Source organism: Calliopsis andreniformis, chromosome 6 (genome assembly GCF_051401765.1).
Source record: "Calliopsis andreniformis isolate RMS-2024a chromosome 6, iyCalAndr_principal, whole genome shotgun sequence".
NCBI lineage: Eukaryota > Metazoa > Arthropoda > Insecta > Hymenoptera > Andrenidae > Calliopsis > Calliopsis andreniformis.
The window spans coordinates 10355477-10373700 of NC_135067.1; the positions used below are offsets into that span (position 1 = coordinate 10355477).

General features: G+C 36.0%; 1 protein-coding gene across 1 annotated transcript in view; it reads right to left on the reverse strand.

The window, feature by feature from the left end:
* Positions 1 to 12223, reverse strand: part of LOC143180304 (uncharacterized) — a 46830-nt gene extending 34607 nt beyond the window's left edge. Inside the window, exon 1 of the mRNA XM_076379934.1 lies at positions 11635 to 12223. The gene's annotated coding sequence lies outside the window, so the exon portion shown is untranslated. The remainder of the gene's footprint in view (positions 1 to 11634) is intronic.
* Positions 12224 to 18224: the final 6001 nt, after the last annotated feature.

Sequence of the window (18224 nt, forward strand, 5' to 3'; positions counted from 1 at the left end):
AAATTGTATTTAAGAAACTTGAAGGTGAATCGTATATGATTGATTTACATAATTGTAGTGTTTGAAAATTATGTCATTTTTCGATTGCCTGGATGATTCTTGAGCGGACTTCAGTTTTTTTGCAATTTGCACAACTTACTAGATACTTAACTTTTTTAGTGAAAGAGGAGACATATTGTTTTCTATAGAAATATTGTAGATATAGAAGACAATATTTTAGTTTTAGAATGTTTAGTGTTTACTTGATATGTTTGAGACACACACAATTATTTTAATTTTCAATATTGCAATCTCTAATTTTCACCAAATTTTCATTTCTTATTAAAATTTTCATCCTAAAGAAATTCTTTTAATTTTAAAAAGCTCCATTAAAACTTCCATTAAACATCTGGTAGAAAAGACATAAGATTTCTCATAACCGCTGAAAGCGAAGTATCATTTTTATACCCGTAAAATTCTATTCCCAGGAATATTTAATGCATAATGACCATTGAAATCGATATCTGCGGAACGAATGATCGTCAATAGAAAAATGAAAGTTATCGATTCTAAAATGAGGTTTTATTCAGTAACATCGTGGGAATCCGATGATTTAGACAAAGATTAATTGATCACTCGTAGCGATGTTGCGTTTGCTTTCACTTTCCATAAAATCGTTCCGAATTGAAGCATAACGCTCTGGCCCGAGGCAAATGGAGTTGTATCGCAAACACGGGACGACACAGATCCGAGGAAGAGAACGGAGATTCGCTTTAATACAAAGTAGATATCTTTCAAAGTGCTCCATCATGATTCCAAACAGAATAAATGCATTGGTATAAATGAAATATCTCTTAGATCTGTGTGGTAAAGGTTAACGATTTTTAAATCATCTGGCAATATGTACAACTGCCAAGGTTCCAAGTACGACTGAAATAAAAGTAGATCAATGTTGCTTCAAAAATAATTCAAATATAAATTCCAGAAAAAATACAAGAATTAAATTATTCAAATAATTTATACTTCGTACCTGCAATAAAAATACAGCATTCTCCATGCAGAAAAAATTTCATATTCGATCAATTTTTATTTCCATCACCTTCATTATAAATAATAGATATTATGTAAGAAACACAGAGGACCACAAATGAAAGGAATCACAGCGCATAATAACAAAAGCAGGTAGCTATTTCCGCAAAATGTTCTTTATGCAATTATGTTGACCATGTATGAAAAGTAGCCAAAAAAAATTAACGATTCTATAGCAATGGCTTTCATCTTTCGTTTTGCGTTAACAGACTGAATAAGTCTCAACGATTGCCGTTTAGATTATGTAAATTGTTACACATACAAAACAAATCTCCATTCCCTATTCGATCGCGCTTAAATGGCCGATTTGTTGATCGCTATGCGATACCCCCTTATGGCTCACTCGCGTGCCTTATTACCCTTTCAAAATGCGCTTTGAAAGGAGGAATTCGAGTGACACGTTTTCAGCAGCGAAACTCCCTGGACTGGTTTATTATCATACAAAGAAATGGATGAAATATTCCACCGTGGCGTTATAATTCCGTTTGCAATTAGGAGCATATTAACGGTGACGGGACAACAATGAGCTGTAAAATAAAGTTAAAAAATGATCCCAACTGGTTACTGCTTTTGTTATCGAGTTCAATTTGACCACTGTGATGTAGGGTCTTTATTTACATATCCTGCTGTAGCACTGATAGTTGTAAGATACTGTTCAAAATGATTTACATTACTATAAGAAATTTCTAAATGTCGTAAGCAACAAATTCATACATTTTTTAATTTTCTATATTCTCATGAGCCTTAAATTACTATTCCTAAAAATTTAAGAAATAATATTCAGATATTAAATATCCAAGTGTCTGACACTATTCTCTAATTTGTGAAATTATCAGATTTTCAAATTTTTATTTCCATAAGTAGGTACTGTATATTATGGATATTATAAGTGGTATATTATTCTAAGTTCTCATTGAAAATTATTACTTTCATCTTCACTGCTCTCGAGCAACAAAATTAATAGAAATGATTCAATTCTTTCGAGACAAAGAAATTCATATCGCACGATCTGAAAGTAACATTATTTGTATTTAACGCAACTCTTTAACGTATCGGACTAAATATTACGGGATCGTTGCGAAATCTACAGCAAGGTTCCGTGAAATGTCAATTTTCTAGCCGCGGCGTGATAAATAAACTTATTTACACTTTCCATCTTGCAAAACAATTACTTGTAATAACGTTTCTTACAGAGGTATTTTACTCCCATTCAAATGGCTGAACTATTTAGTTGACAACGTGTTCCACCGACCACCGTAAACTTATTCAGCGATGTTCACGCGAAAATCGTACAGGTGATAAATCTCTGCCTTTGTAACACCTTTGCTAGGACACTTTCAAGGAATTCATTAGAATTCGTTAGAAGTGTCGCGAGAACTATCGCGGTTGCATTTCGATGCACTCGATGCATAAGGAGGGAAAGGGGATAGAAACACGTGCAACGAGTTTCTAGATGCATAGAAATAGGTAATATTCAAATGTTTTGTAATCTCTGCTTTAGAAAAGGAACAAAGCATTCGGTTATTAAGAAATTTAATAGATTACTAAAACTGCATCCCACTGAACTGAAGAAATAAGTGAAAACAAAAACTGCTATGTTTTTGCCAGTAAAAGTATAAAAATTTTAGTTAGATGCAAATATTTGTAAATTAATGTTAAAATATGAATGAAAGTTTAATTCATGAATTATGTAAATATTGCAGGTACTTATAAGGTAATAGGTGTGTATTAACATTCTGTTACCGAGGAAAATAGAATGTAATTTTTTTACATATATATACATAGATAGTTACTGAGAGTGTTATACAGTTCGTTAAAAAAAAATTATTTTTTCTGTATTCTGAGCCATAGTTTTTTTTCCAAAGTCAGCTTCCGCTTTATTTAAACGACAATTTCGTCTAAAATCCAAAGACATGTTCAAATGATCACCATTATGGCGGCACTTTCTCCTTTTCGAAAAAAACGTCTTCGTCAATCCCGATCGTAAAACAACCAAGCGAAACACTGAACATTAAATTACACGAATCTGTAAATTTCACTCTGCGACTGCAAACAACGTATTCTACCGTTGTTTTTCGTATAGTTACACAGTGTTACAAAATGGTAGACACCCACGCAACTCGATATAAAGGGAGTCGTGTCCACTACAGATTACATCAATAATTTTAACTATATTTCTACCTTCCAACACAATACACTGCCTACGGACCACTTTTAAATTTACATTAGCAATTTTACCAGAACATCACTCTCAGAAGGAAATTAGCTTGTAAAATGGGTTGGTGATTGCAAAAATTACACGTCTGAATGATTATTAGCACGCCTGTTGCTAGAAATTCTAGGGAGATACGTAGACGTCGTATTGCAAAAACATTTTCGACGAAAGACATTAACCTAGATGTTGTATAATAATTGTGCAACAATTAGTGTGCCATGCTTATTGATTGATTTCAGTGAAATGGAAGTTAAATTCGTGAAGAATGATTCATAATCATGTTTGATTTTTTCTTCGATTAGGTTTACTGATATGCTTGTGATTCCTTTGAATACCAATATTTATTAATATCATAAGCTACGTTATTTTTTGTTACATAACATAAGCAGCTTCAAAAATGAAATTAAAAAAATAAACACCCCTCTTTGTATGGTTTACAATTCTCCTTGCCATAGAAAAACAAAAATACAACATATTATCTTAATCCACAGATCAATTATCTATACAGCGTAATTAGAGAATCTTCAGAAACTCATAAATCAAAAATATATTTTCTACAGGATGCCACTTAAAAATTGTTTCCCCTCATATTGGACCTAACGAATTAGTTTCCACAATTGAACCACTTTGAGCAGTCGAAACTAAAATAACTTCCGCTTATCCACGAATAAAAACTGCTCAGGGAAGACTTTCAAAATTAAAATGGATGTTTTCTCATCACATTCTCTTTTTATCTTCCCACTGTTTGGATGTCGCTTATCTCGTTCCTTCAGCACATGACTCGGCAGAAACCCGAACGAAATTCTGATACTACCCGATCCTTACATCCGAAGCTTAAGAACGTGAAACCACAGAAATGTTTCTCACGTCAGTCGCATACGTTCCGTAAGGACGTATTTTACATAATTCTGGTTGCACGCGATGCACTCGCGGCAAGATGGGACAAAACAGCGGATAATGTGACTGGAAATCCCTCTCGCCTCGGATATTTATATAATTGCCAGTAGGGTAGCAAATACCGCTAACGGATCAAACGAAACCTTCAAACTGCGGTTTCAGGGTGGAAAGAAAGAAGGAAAGAACAGTGGGAAACGCAGCTGCCAGTGGCAATGCTCTTTCCGTAATACGACACATTTGGGAAAGTCTCACAATGCATTTCATGCTGTAAAAACGGGCTTGCGTAACTGGGGTATCGATTATCGTTAGAGAGCTCATGGATCGATGGTGTCGATAGAGCAAGAAAGGGCTGGGGGAAAAAAGCAATAACTTTCTTGTTGTGTTGGCGAAAAAATTGGGGAAAGTTGAAGCGACGTTAGGAATCCTGAACTCGAATTTCTTTCTGTTTATCAGTGAAAATGATTAAATAATAAATTGTATGGGAACAGTTAGTGGACCCTGTAGTTGCTTTGAATATAGTGGACACTTTTTAGCAGCTGATATTTTAAGTGTTTCTGTTTTTGGAGTGGATTTTTCCAAAATTATGAGTCAACTTTTCTTTTTGTTTTCTGTGGCAATTCTGTGTTATTTTCTTATTAAGTTTATTTTCGAGCTTTTGATATTTCAAAATTTATTTTTAGTTAACAATATTTAGGAAACACTATTATTTGACTCAAAAGCTAAAAGAAAAGTTTATTATAGAAGAAGACGTAGATCATTAAAATGTGATAAAAAGTGAATTTAGAGCTCGCGTGACTAGGGTCTTAATGTATATTAATAACTGAGTTAACCTAGCGCATCTATGTTTCCTCATTTGAAATATAATTGCTTCAGTTTCACTCTTTAGTTATTATTCAGGTATTCTCAACCAACTCGAATAATGTTATGCTAACAAAGTTTCAAATCATCATTCCTATCTCTTACAACCAATGTTCCCCCATTTAATGTCTCATTTTCAAAGAAAAATTCCATTCAGGCTAGAATTCAACAAAATTTCGGTTCTTACAAAAATGGACAATAATAGAATCTCTATTATCATTTTCCTAATTCAAAAATGGAGCAATTCACCTTCTTGAAATTGTGCTCCTAAGTGGAGGAAATGTGAAATCTTTGCTATCGTTTCAATTGGTAATCGATACCAAATCGAACGATCACTTCCGGATAATATAAGGAACGACAAACTTACTCGAGATATTTTCCAGCGTATTATCTAAGACGCGAAAGTAGATTACGATGGTCGGGCGTTCAGAAAAGCAAAGCAAACCGACAACATTTTTCGAACTAGAACATTTGCATATTATGTATTTCAATCGCACTAATATATGCTCTCGCTACTGCAACGTGTTTCCTTTTTGTTTCCTTTTGTCGCTCGAGAAATCCAGTTCCCATGTCTTACGTAATTTCCCCGAAGACAACGTTCCAGCCAAGATATTTTGGTCCAAACTTTTTGGAGCCTTGTAAATACGAACAAAATATCGATCGACTTTGAAGAATATACTTTTAGTAATTTATGAACGTTGCTTTGAGAACTCTAATTAATTTCAGTAATTTAATTTTATTAACAGATACATTACTATGTTCTCGTAATAATAAATTTACTGTACAGCGACTTTAGAAGAGAAGTAGCAACAAACCGTTGACATTTTACGGCGGGTTACATAAAGTCAGTTTCCGAATCGAAACCGAGAAACTTCGTCTATCACGCGACAGACTTGCCAATAAGACGAGAACCGCCAGCAGCGATAGTTGCTGGACAACCAGGCGACCAGTCAGCTTTCATTTTCGATAACCACTCGTTCAAATGTCTGCATTCTTTCGAAAGGTCGATAATCGCGCGCGTAAGATCGTTAACCGTGAAAAGGCAAAAATCACGGGGCCATTTGATAAACCTTGCTGCCGTTTTCTAAGTTTTCCATGATGAAAGCAGTCCACTGGTAATACACATTTCAGGAAGTGGACACAGTATTAACTATACATTCCACAAGATATTATCAAGGAATAAAAGTTATCTTGGAAAAAGATGGAAGAAGGGAAAAAATGACAGTAGAAGAATCAAAACAATAGAAGAAATGTAAACGAAAATGATCTTGAAAGAAAAGTGGAAGAAGCAAAAAAAATGACTGAAGAAGAATGAGAAAACTAGAGGAAATCTCTAAAGAGAAAGAAAGTTTTGTTCTTCACTAGGAAATTAGACAATAAAATCATGAACAGACCACCCACAAATCATTTAGTTTTCCCCAAATCACACAAAAGGTGGTCGAAGTGAAAGAAATAATTTCGTTTTACAGCATCACTTTTCCACGTACCATATAAGGCGTACAGGGACTTACGAATTCCAGCAGACCAAAATAGTGACGAAATTGTAGGAATGGAAATGGCTTAATAAAAATAAGAACTCTACAGACCATAGAAGTTAATCGTGAGTAACTATCCAAAACTAGAAGTATATACGCTTCCTCGTCGATCCAATTCTCCCCATCAGGATACGCCTCGCCTGAACCTAGGATCTCTAAATAACGATAATAATCTCGTCGTGCACCAATCGCAGTTGATTTTGAACCGAATTGCTCGCTTTCTTCCGACGTAAAGTGCATGCGAAGCGAATTAAAAGGCGATGGATTTCTGCCTGCATGTAGCACGTGTGCGAATGAAAGCAGCGGAACGATCGAGGAGCATTAGGAAACGTTGAATGCGATCCACCAGTGAACAAGATCAATCGAATCATGGGGAAGACTTTTTTCTGGGTGCATTTCTCTTGCGCACCTTTCTGTTGCACCATGTTTGGTTCGCCTTTTTATTAACGATTATTGAAACGCTTCGCGCCTATAAGAACGGGGAATGAAATCGACAAGGAAACGAGGAAACGATCCTCTTTGATGTATTTTCGCCTTAACGATACTTGCCCTTTCACATGGTTGAATAGAAATTGGAGTTATGGTACAAATCGACTGAGCTGACGTTAATCGAATCAGAGCGACAGAAAGTATAAGAAAGTTTTCTTGATTTATTATCCGTTTTGGATTATGCTTTTATAGGAATAAATTGTCTCGTAAAAAATCTAATTATACAAATTTCACTGCTTAGATAGTCATGTTAAAATCTCTCAAATTTATTGTATTAATTATACTGTGTTAATTGGTTTAACTAGACAAACTATTTTATAAATAGTATTTTGAACTATCTTCTCACTTTTTACGCTTCTAATATTTTAGTAAGAATGAATTAATATTTTTTTACCAAATAAAAAGTATTACTAAGAATAGTTAAAGCATTTGTAATTTAGATTTAATGGATTTGTTTTACTTTGTTTCAACAAGCACCTAATGAAATTAGTTTTCCTGCATTTCCTATTAGATGTCAGGTAGCAAGTTAATGGAACATAAAGTAATTGTTATTGTTCCATTATTTGTTACAGGTATGTACTCTTATGGGGAAATATTTACATTTATACGGGCAAAGAATGTTAAAGCGCTACCTCGGAAGAAACATGCACCTTTAAATCGAGTTAGCATGTTAATCGAATCGAATTGTCTCTTCAACCTTTCACTCCAAACGTGTATACTTATTTATTCTTTCAGTAACGTTTCTAAATTATATGTACACTTGGTGTAAAATCCCAATTCTTTATTGTGGTGAAATTCTATAAACTGGTTAATGGCAATTTACCATAGATTATACGAACGTTCTTTCTTTTTACAGTTGTGTGGGACACAATGAGCCACGTAATCGAAGAGATAGCATAAATACCATTATGCAGCTTTTCGACTTGCACGTTGAATTCGACACAATAATTTATTGTTCGCTCCATCAATGAGTCCCTTTCTCCAGCAGACCACACTGGTGGAACCGGTTCACACAGTGAATCGTCTATTGAATTATCGAATGATCCACTGATGCAGAATCGATTTTCATTAATGAAAAGCGTTCCTCGTTATTACCAAGCCAATACCAACAGATTATGCAGCCGAGTCTTTACGTCGAAATTACCATGAAAGAACGCGTTAGAAAGCGATCTATGGCGATCGTGAATGACTAACGTTCAAATCACTGTTACAGTTACGAGCATTCCAAAGATTTTTTCCAGACAGCAGTATTCTTATAAATATGCAGACAGTGACTAAGCCTTGCAGACTAGCTAAGGGTATAAGTATTTTAACAATGAGATAAATCCATTTACAAGAAAATCTCAGAAATCACAGCATACAATATCAGAAAGTATTTTTGCATTTCCTTAACATATACCAGATTCTCAAGACGTATGCAAAATTTTGGAAGAAACTATATCATAGGGGGAAAGCTGTGATTATATATAAAACTTTTCGAAAATTGAGTGTGACTGATTCTATTGAATTCTAACACACATGACTTCGTTCTATTGCGGCGACTCGACTTTACGCTCGAAGTAAGGTAATAAAGATGTCGCGAGGAAAACTGCAACAGCATTTCCTTCGTACACATTTGCGATCGTCACGGGACGTCTGGCATTTAACCAGACATTTCACGATGTAAACTGAGGACACAGGATCGCTTGATCGTTTCTAATTGATAGAGAGCATTAAATGTGTGTTCTCTTTTTTAGGAATTGAATCGTTTATCAAGATTGAAAAAATTGCAAAGCTATAGAGAAATCATGAGTATTACTAGAAAGCCATTGTGCTATTTGATTTAAAGGAGATCTCAGAAAATCAACTTGTGTGAGGAAACAGATTAAGACTCAATGTTATTTCAGTTAATTGTCCTTAATTAATAGAAACACCTGTTTATATGTTCCCAGGTCTGCTTTGATTACCAGATCCCAAACGACTGCAAAATTGAGTACCTACATAAAAAATATATTTACAGGAAGTGACTTTCATTCAAATATCACGAAAAGAAATGTTGAGTTTAAGTTACTGAAGTCTCTTGTAAAATTTGCAAAAGTAGTCTAATATGCCTGAATTTAATAGAATTAATAAGAGTCGACTTTATAGATTTAACAAAGCTGCTTTTATTGTAATCAAGCTACCTTTATTAATTTTACAAGGATCTATAACATACCTTAAAAAAGTCTACCCTTCAAAATCCAAAAGTGTTCAACTAAGAACTACCATGCCACAGTACTCAAAGCAATCGACTATCCCCATATAATGCACATGGAATATACTACTCTTACGCCTCAATTATTTCGCGGATCCTCCACACGAAACAGTTTGGATCTCCTTAACAGCGCTGCTAGATTGTCTTCGCACGATCATCAATCAGTGACACCACCGAGGTAGACTTTCTTAATGCCACATTGCAACTGGCTAAACAAAAATAAAGATTCCACGTTGCCAATCAGCGATACCATTGCGCAACAGGTGGCTTCGCCTAAGTCTTCGCTGTTTGGTCCTCGAGGAAAACGTTCCACGAACGTTTAATCACCTCGATAAATTAACCCTCGCGATCTAGTTACTGCCATTTCGTCGGCAATTTCGTTGTTGTTACAATTAGAACGGAAACAGGCAGAGACGGTTCCGCGTTAATTTACCACGCTCCCGTCCCACCTCACCGCGGGTCTATGCAAACACAGTCTCGCCAGGGATCATTTCTGGAGCAACGGTGTAATTGATTGCCCCGAGTTGCACTTATTTCTGCGCACGTTTCACCGCGGAAAATCTGTGCCCCGTTAATGGCAGCTTTCGCGGAGATCTGTTGCTGGCTATTGGCACAACACGGTAATTTAAAGATGTCTATGGGCTACCAAGCGCTGGCCTGTCTGAATCTACACAGGGTTCTTGATGGCTTGAGTTATCGCAGCAAAAGTTAGTAAAAACGTTATCGTAATTGATCTGGGGGTATATGTGAATTGGTTTGCTGAGAAATGGTTCATAAATTGTTAGACATTATGCTAATGCTTAGAGATTTGGGACGGAATTTACGATTCCTGATCAAGATTCGTGGAGAGTCATGTAAAAGTTAGGTAATCGGTATTTTTAAAGAGATACTGTATTCTTAGATCCTCTGTTACCAGTGATGGATAACTAATGATAGTTTATGAATTTTGAAATCACTATTGTTGATTAGGCGTACTGTTATATAATGGTAATTTGGAGGCAGAGTAATTTAGAGCAATCTATAAATCTTAATTCTGATTGGTTTAAGGAAATCTGAGAATTTCTGTGTTCAAGCAATTGCGATGACATGATTCATGAATTATCATAAACGTTAATATTCACGTTTTTAGTCATTCTATCTTGATTGTTTCATGACATAAGATAATAATCTACACATTGCTATGTATGCTAACATTAATGACTTCAATGTCCATAAACTCCCAATTAACAAGAAACCTTAATTCATGTATTTCCTGAATTTGCAGATTAGAAATCAGGAAATTGTAACGATTAAAGTAATGAGTCATTACTGATTACTAAGGGCTAAATACAGGAATTTATTCCTTTGCTGATACCTCAAGTGTGATTGAGAAGTTATTAATATAGATGTGTACATTACTAACATACCTAGAAGCTATTTGTGCATTACTGCAGGCTAGCAAAAGTATTTTATGATTTTCTAAATTGACCATGTATACAAAATGAGGAGAAATTTCACTTTAAAACGATAATCAAAGAACAAATAAGTATTTCGAAAGTGTCTTCTCATTTTTTGCTTTTGGAGAGTCGTCATAAGATTCGACTACTATGAAAAAATTATATTCGTGGTATTATAACTATTACCTGTATCAAATATCTATATTATAAAATAATAAGAAAACCCTTAAAGACTGATTAGTAATCAGTGATTACACAACAAATTTTAAGTATCAATTACCAAAACGGTTAAATACTAATTATCAACTATTGTATTACATTATGAACTGCATGAACGTGAGGAATAGTTACACTTCGAAGCAAGAACTATAAACTGAGGATTAGTTGTTCTATTTCTAGTTACTGCAGTAAATTAGTTTAACTGCTTTCAAAACAGTATTTATGTATTAAAAATCAAGGCGCAGCTGTTAGAAATGATCTAAAAACAAACACATATTGGAGGTACATATGTACCTACTTACAAAAACTTTGTGCAAAAACTAGTAGACATAATTAATTTCTGAAACCTTTGCAGACTTGACATGACACCTTTACACACCTAAAGAAATAGTAATTAAAAACTATTTTTCCAAGAAACCAGAATACCAACTCTAAAACGAATCAGCTATTTTCTTAAACAATACCCAAAGAATTATCACAGAAACCAAAAGACTCGCATATTTCCAACACCTCGCTTAATTCTAAAAAATTTACATACAGACAACTCATCTATGAATCAGCCTACAGTTTCCAATAAACTATCTATCGAAACATAATGCAAATGAACCACAAGTGACCAAACAAATACCGCCACTAGATTCAGCCAGCATGCGTCAGCGGAACCAAGGACACAAAGTGACGAACCTGAGGTATCCTGCAAGCGCCGCCTAACCCGCGTAACGATCTTCGTTCGACGACCTTTCGAGCGATCGACAGCGGCCGAATCTCTTCCCTGTTGCACCTCTGGATCGAGCTATCGGTCCCTGGAATCACGCAGGATCTCGCGCATGTTAACGCACACAGCCTCCCCACAATCGGCACAACTCATTCTGTCCTGACACGTGAGTCTCGCATCCTCGGTACCACCTGATCGAGCATCGATCCCGCGCTTCGTCCACCAACGGGATCTCCTCTCTAGATCGTCTCAATTATCTCCTCCGATCGTATCCACCTGAGATATCGTCACCGGTAAACACTTTCTCCCTCTCTTTCCCTTTCTCTCTCCCCCTCCTCCCGCGAAGGCACGAAAATAACCGTGATTGCACAGAACACGATTTCTTCGAGTCACGAATTCCTAGGCCGAGCGTAGAAACCGGCACGTGCCGCGATCGGTTTCCAAACACCTCGTGGTTTCTGCGGACGAGACTCTAGATCGTCGCTAGAGTAGCTCGCGAGCTCCCTCAAAGCTCTGGCTAAAAATCCCTCGGGACGAACAAACGATCCAATCGATTTCCTCGAAACTCGCGGCTCGATTAGGATTCACGACGATATGAACTCTCTCTCTAAGCGTTGATCATTGTAAACGTCATTATGCCACGGTAGAACGACACTTTCGCGGAACTTCCGGGAGTAACTGGCACTGTTCGAAATTTCCGCGTAATCGGTTTCCTCGGGACTCGAGCGAAGCGGGAAATTCGATTCGAATCCCTTCGTCGCGGTACACTCGGCGGGAACACGGTCCAGGGTTCCAGCAGAGGGGATTTGTCAACCTCGCTCCGTGGAAGCGGTCGTCGGACTAAAGTCGTCGTTCCACTGGAAACCGAGTACGTGCATGGGTTTCTTATCCCTCCTGTTAGCTCGAAATCCGTTTCTTTCTCTCTCCTTCCCGCTCGAGCGCGCTCTGCCTCCTCGCTCGGACGCCCTCCCTCCCCCTCGGGGCGATATTCTGTCACCGTGGAAGGGGTACCAAATCCAAGGAGACTGGCCACTCGATTAAAAAATAATTTGGCATACACTTTGGAAACGGTATTGTAACGGTTTTATAATTGAGTCAGTAGAGTTATGCATCGAACGATGCAGAAATGTGAAGCCTAGTTGCATCACTTAGGCGTTGGATGTTATTTATGTTATTGATTCGTGGGTAGAATAAAATTGTGTATCTACAGGCAATAAAATTGAAATTAGATGAAAATATAGAGCAGAAGATATATCGTTTTTAAATTTGATAGATTTTAATTTTTTTTGTGGAATACAGCAGCAACGAATGACTTCTATATTTGCTTATTTTACCAATGTCAATAGTCAGATGTGGGTAAGAAAAATTTCTAAATTTTTTCTGTGGTAGGTGGTATATAAGTTATATAAGGCGTTTCATAATATATGAGCGTGACTTCAAGGTTGCAAAATTTTGGCAAAGAGAAAGATGATTTAATAGTTGTAGAAATATACAAGTAATTATATTCGTGTTACTTGTGTTCATAATAATGGTAAGAAAATATTTAATATAAACCGCGGCTAAAATTTTTTTAAAGCATAGGTAAATAATATGAACTGAAAATTAAGCAGTCAACATAAATTATTGTTCTTCATCTACGAAATAATTTCTGACACCTATATTTCATAATGTTTCTTTTTATAGGTATTGTTCATTACGCAACGAAAGAAGAAAATTCCTGGTCCAATAACAAGAAACCAAATATATCAGCAATTAAAGTCGCTTTATTCAATAAAAGGCAAAGCCGAGGTTACATGCTTGCATTTCAAGGGTTAATAATTACTCTGCGACGCGACGTACAAAAAGAAGGGGAGTAAAGACAAAAGTAGTGGAAGAAATCGATACATCGCGAATACTTGTGATATTTCTGTGCAGCTCTTAACGATTCTTACCTCATCCTTGCTCCACGAAAGATTCAAGATTTAGGGATAACTCGAATTTTTATGAAGTGAACTCTCAAAAGTGATACATACTACTTTTGAAAATACTCATGTCCAATTCAGGTAAGTACATCTTGTATTCCATTTTTCTTTTATTTCGAGAAGTCAGCCAGACTAAACAAGACAAGTTACCTTGACTGCTCAAGATCAATAGAGATATAGATTAATGTGCTTCGAAAGCTGTTGACGAAATCGTTAATTCGAATAACAGACCGTGGGCGTGATAAATACATCAGTATGATTTCCTATCTCCGGCTGCAATTACAAAATCGAAACCTACAAATAAAATTTTATGATCTTTTTAAAATTTATTTGCAAAAACTTTACTCTTTATGTTCTGTTTTCTTTTTCTCTTACTCAATTACATCATCCATAATAAAGATCGCGTTATATATCAAGCTGAAACTTTTAACGCAGTCGATCGTTGTGTAACTTATTTGAAGCAGAGTAATATAGAGTAGGTAAAAGTCGTAACGTCGTTAAGAATCTATATGCGTTTAATGATTGATTCAAGTACAATAGATCGAGTTGTATTTTTCAAAACGGAGAAAAAAATATCCATTAAACGGCATTGAGATAAGTCTGGAATTCATACTTTTCCTTCGACTGGATACGATCGAAATGAAAATAGAACAGACAGGAAGGTGGAGAGAAAGAGAGTGCCGCAACGAGAGCCACGAATCAGCTGAGAAAAGTGCGAGGGAAAAGTGAGCTGGATGGCCTTCGCGACAATTCACTCGTTACCTCTTGTCTCGCCGCTCGAATTCAGTTCTGTCGGTCGAAACCAGTCGAACTTTCTGTCAATTCTGTTCGATATGCGAAATGGAATGGCATATATTCGTTCTCAACAAAAACAACTTCGCCCGATTGGTCAAATACATTCTTAACGATGAGAGCGATTTAAGTCAATCGTGACTCAGATTGATAAGCTAAAGTCACGTTCCCACATGTAAGTATAATTTAATATACCTATATATACAATTTAATAGAGATTGACTTTGAAAACTTTTTTAAATTTTTCTAGTGCTTTATACATTATTATTGCATATGTAGAAATATAGTTGAATACTTCATTTTTAATGAAGATAAGTGTTAAGTATTTTAATAGAAATTTTTTAAAAAATTGTTTTACGAAAATTACCTACTTCTTTTGAATATTTGCACATAACACATATCTATGAGAATGTGCATTAGTACTTAAAATAAGGTTCAAGATTTTAGGCTCACATAATTCTTGTTCGGAAAAACTCGAACGACCATAGATTGCTCCTACAACAGAAACCTTAACAGAAAGATCAACTGCCAAATAAATCACTACCTAAAGACAGATTCCCACGTGTGGAAGCTGCAACATAAAACACATTTCAAGTATCTTAATTTTTATCATTCTTAATACATTTGAAATTTAACAATTATATTTTCTAGTATTTAATCGAAACAAAATAGAGGTATGAAATTTTGCTCTATCAATGTCATGGTAATTTTGCGAACATGTAGCCTTAATATTTCGCTGTGATGATATCGACTTTCGTCGGGAATACTGTTACCCCGACACCGTAATTAAGCACAATTAAGACAGCAGCGTATAATTAAAATATCTCGCTTCTCGTTTGGCCGTTCTAATTAATACACAAAGCCGATATCCCCTATATAATGTCGCAGCGCAAAAAGAATCTGATCCGACAGCTACAGAAATCGGTGTTCTCGCATACAACGATCGCATTAAACCTGGCAACAGCAGAGAAAGGCGGCCACCCACTGGCTTACACAACAAGCTTTGCTCCAGTTATTAGTGTATGACTCTTTTGCGGGTCGCTCGACCTGACGAACCGTGGCTCGATGAGATTGTCAATCGTTTTAACGTTAGCGCCTCTGTAGAAACAGAATCTCATATAAAAATGAAGGGGAAGGAAAACTCAGCGAAATAATGGAGTGACTTAACGAGGAGCGATATACTAAAGAAATAATTTTATATGAAAATTCAAGAATTTCTTGCTATTCAAATCTAAGAATATTATAACATTAAATGTCACCCTTTAAAAAGGTGTTAAAGAAAGAATATTACGAATATTCTACATAATAAATTTATAAGTAGGAACGCAGCCTAAATCGCGACGCAACCGCGCAGCTATCGTTATGCGCATGTGTAGTAAGCACAGTGTGCGCGGTAAAACTTATATTTACGATCTCTTTTTAAGAAAAAAAGGTGACATAATGCGCTAATTAATAGTGAAACACGCTCATAAAGTTAACCATATTTTTTCATTAAGCTCTATAATATAGATAATTAAAAACTGGCTCCTCCCTTTTCCGTGTTTAAGAAACTGAACTAAAGCAAATTATCGCTCATTAAACATTGCAACTCACCGTTTACTAAGCAAGTTTCAATGTAACCGAACTTCACATTTTCACGCAAATTACAAAATTAGAAAATGACTGTCAGACAATTACGGTCTCCCCTATGAAATGTACACAAATTAATTCTCTGCTTATTCCTTGTCTCTATCGGGCAAGGGTTTAGACGGAAATTGTAAACGGTGTCCGTAATTATGATCGTATTTCTATACCTTGGTATACTTACAGGCACGGTCAGCGGTGGCCAATAATAAAGTTACGACAGAGCGGTGTTAATGTTATGCAGAGACCATGGCTAGCCTCGTATTGTTGTGCCAGTCAGTTCTGGTAGCACGTAGATAGCCACGTTGACAATACCACCCTGTTACGTGGCATTGTGAGATGATAACACTTTCACCGTCCATAGTTGACGATCATTAATCAATCGTTGATGAGCTTGAAATTTTAGTGTCATTCTTTTGACGACTTAATCGCTAATAGAGCACTTTATTAGCCTTTATATTAAGGAAGAAAAAATTGATATCCTTGAATGCATTATTAGCGATAAATGTCAAACGTGCGAGCTTGTAAAAATGACTAAGCACTCTAAACGAGATAGCAATATATTTTTCATTTTTTTAACGTGGGTAAAAAACGTCGAATGAAGAATAACTGTACTTCATTGTAGCCTGATAAACACAATGCCAGCCTTTACGTTACATCACCTTAGCATTTTGCAATTTAGTTACAGGCTGAGTTTCAATGCGTGCTATGAATTAGACGAGGATGAGACAGTAATGGCAAGTAGAACATGGTGAGGTGTAATAATCTTAGGGGAATGCAAAGTAACAGAAATTGAACAGTTCATTAAAACCTTGAGCATTTAAAATGCAATTTATCCTCAATACTAGGATTGCGCAAGACGATTGAACTTTAAAACACTTTGATCAAGAAAAATCAGTTAAATGTCGCTGGCTACTCTTTGATCACGCCGTTGCATCAACGAACGCGGAAGAAGTTAGAAACTTTTCGTCTATTCAGATGGACATCTCTTATCTTCAATTTATTTCGATATTTTAGTTTATTAAATTTCAAAACTAGGCTATGAAATTTGAAAGATAAGGAAGTTCGTAAAAATTGTTTCTATAGATAATTATCAAACACAATATTCAAGTATATAACAATGTCAAGTGTGTCCATTACATTTTATCTGAAAATAGACGTAATAGCAAGGAGAATAAATAAAATGAAGATAAATAATAAACAGAGATATGCAGATTTTTAATTTCAAAGTAACTTGAGTATCTCAACAAATGCATATATCTTGATACTTCTGATTTACAATTATCAAATCTAATCTATCTAAATATAATTAAATTCTGAAATATTCCATTCCAAGTAATATGTACCAAACTTTCGCGAACAGATTGCCAGTGATCCACAGGTCGTTGTCGCGAAGACTGATAAGTAATTTCGACAAATGCGAAACGGTTGCGTGCAGAGGAGAACGGTGCACGTGTGACTTGATATCAGCAAGTAATTTACCGGGTCGGGTCCGAAAGGAAAGCCTCTTGAGTGTCCCCTAGCTCTTTTCTAATCGTATTAGCATATCTAGGTGAACCGTGCTTTCAAGAGTGATTGTACAGACACACGCGGGGGGCTACTAGAGGCCATTTCCTTTTATCGTTCCAGCAGACAGGGCGACAAATGCCGCGTAAGTACCACGCGGATATGCGACTGTCGTAAGCTCTCCCACTCGCCAATTCTTGCCTCTGTTTTCTGAGATCTAGCGGATCTCGCTCTCGTTTCGCATCCGCGATCAATCGTGCAATTGTCGCCTTAGGTGATTCACTTTTTCAATTTCAAGGAAGACTCTTGTTAATGACAAATATAGAGATGAATGGGATCCTGGCAATTTCCCCTATGAAAGGGGGTGTAAGTTAATGATATTTGATTAAAAGATATCTTGGAAATAATCGTTGAAAATGTGGTCACAGTGGCTGCAATTTTTCCTAATCTATTTAAACCTACAGTAATAATTAAATGACAGGAAATGCTTACAACACAAATGTACTGGGATATTTTATACCATGCCAACAGTGTTACCACAGAAATTATTATGATTTCCTGCTTCAATAAAATGTGTACTAAAGGCACCTGGAAAGGATGAGTAGTGTCCCTTTTTTAGTCAGCTTTCGAGATTATATTCTTGAAGCAGCTAAGTGTACACTACTTGTGAAAGAAAT